Source organism: Mastigoproctus giganteus, chromosome 3 (assembly GCF_048544385.1).
Source record: "Mastigoproctus giganteus isolate SK-2022 chromosome 3, ASM4854438v1, whole genome shotgun sequence".
NCBI lineage: Eukaryota > Metazoa > Arthropoda > Arachnida > Uropygi > Thelyphonidae > Mastigoproctus > Mastigoproctus giganteus.
Window position 1 is genome coordinate 211,091,125 of NC_143577.1, and position 2,317 is coordinate 211,093,441.

The 2,317-nt window shown below is 36.9% G+C and overlaps 1 pseudogene; it reads right to left on the minus strand.

Moving 5' to 3' along the window:
- On the minus strand, nucleotides 1-71 carry LOC150088652 (small nucleolar RNA SNORD36; annotated as a pseudogene).
- Nucleotides 72-2,317: the final 2,246 nt, after the last annotated feature.

Genomic DNA, 2,317 nt, shown 5'->3' on the forward strand with positions numbered 1-2,317 from the left:
AGTGTTCAGGAATAACAAGCTCAGATTAATAACAACAAAGTTTATTTACATATATATATACAACATAACATACAATTGAATAAAAAACATGTAATATGCATTAAAGGTTAAGTCAAGGATACCTTGCATATATTATTCTTATATTAACAATCAATATGCTATTTTCATCATTATACTCTGTGTTCTCGCCATTCTGTTACAATACGCTGAAGACCAATCTTAAATTTCCTCAAGTCTCTGTTTGTTATTAGTCTTTCAGTTGGACCAACAATTCTTCATTAATATAAACACTATGTTCAATTACCTATCCTTAAAACATAATCAAAACTTCTCATAGGATTCAATTATCTGTCCTTAAAACATTCAAGGTTTTTTATATAGTTCAATTATCCTTCTAACATATTACAATCATTTGAACAACAATTTACTCTATTACTTATCTTTCGTTTCTCTTGCATTTTACAATAACCTTCTTGAATTAATTAAACTCTGTTAGTATATATATGATTTACTTAAGAGATAATTTATCTATCAAGTTACTTCTAGTGCTATCTCTGTTTTTCATTAATTAATCACTATACTGTTTCGCTAACAGTCCTTGTTAACTTACAGTACTTAGTAATATCTCATCTACTTCTATCTTTTTTCTTTCCTTTCCTGGGAGGTTCCAAGCTTTCCTGGCTCTCATGGTACCTTCTTGGGATCTCTTTCATGAGCTACACCTGAATTTGCTACAGATGATTTTTAGGAACTCTTTGCTGCACTGGGACTGGCGTTCTTACTCCACCTTATTCGGGCTACCATCCATTCGCTGCTTCCTTCCTTCTCATAGAGCTACTAATTTCGCATTTTTGCTCCTTTCTCTCGAGCTACTGATTCTGCGGATTTCGCTCCCTTTCTCTCCACCTTATTGAAACCTATCACAAGCAAAACCCATAGGGCATCTCACTCTAACTCCTTCTCCACTCCACTTTATTAAAACTTATCACAAGGAAAAACTCATAGGGTGCTACCCTCGTTTTTCCGCTCCACCTATTAAGAACTTTTTAAGAAGAAAACTTCCCAGGGCGCTACCCTACTCTTTTCCCACCACGACCAAACACTCAACTGTTAACTGACACATATTTCCTACCACAACAGAACCCTCAACTGTCCACGTTACTAACTCATTTTACTTATCTCGACGAAAATCTCGACTGCTGTGTCCGCTGACTATTTCATTTTCCCTAGCACAAACAAAAACTCAACTTAGAATCCCACTAACCCATTTTCCTAAACACCCACATAACTCAACTCGGGGATCTGTCACTAACTCATCTTCGCAAAACACTCCCAAATTCTCAACTCTGTGTCCCCTAACTCATTTCTATAAACACCCACATGAATCTCAACTCGGGGTATGACTGTGTCTAACTCATCTTCGCAAAACACTCCCAAATTCTCAACTCTGTGTTCCCTCTCTCCCTGTTCACTCACTTTTTGTTCATCTCCTTTTCTGTACCGCCTACATATGTCAAATCCGCCCTAGTTTTCTGTTTAACCAATCTTACTCATTTTATCAACTTTCTCTCTCTTCTTATTTGCCCATTTTATTTTCTCATGCTGATTCCTTGTTGCTCGATCTAACTTCTTATTTTAAGAAATTTGTAAACTTTCTCAGGCTGTCAGTACCTTTGAAGTCAGCCGCTTATAGTTATACTGTAGCAGACTAATTTCCCACGATCTATAAAACTTGCCATCGCTGTCAGCCAGACAGACTTAAATCTAATTCCCAGCATTTGTTCCGTTTTTACCACCTTATTATCCTCTTCAGGTATCACCGATTAAAGAAATGTCCCGACAACACATGGTCCACCGCGCTATTGTTTACCAGAGTTGACCCTTCTACTAATAGCAGTTGCTACTAGTTTCTATTGTTTGGTTTGTTTGTGTGAGCTGAGAGTCGGAGTGTACCTACCTTGCTAATAGCTTTTCACTTGCCGCTCCCCTTGTATAGACGTTGTCTAATTTAATCTCTTGGCTGTAAGGTTCGCTCCCCCATATTGCCATATTATGTTTTACTTTAATTAAATTTCACTTTTCCATAAAATAATATTTTTGTAAGATTTTACATCTTACAAACTGAACTTTAACATTGACAAATGCAAAGTACTACATATGGGTAGCAGTAACCCCATAGAAATGTACCAATTGGGTAGTGGAGAATGAAAGAGACCTGGGGGTAATTGTGCAGTCAGATATGAAGTTTTCTGAGCAGTGCAGACAGGCTGCCAGAGTATATCATGGGATCTTGTCAATGATATACAGGAATTTTGCG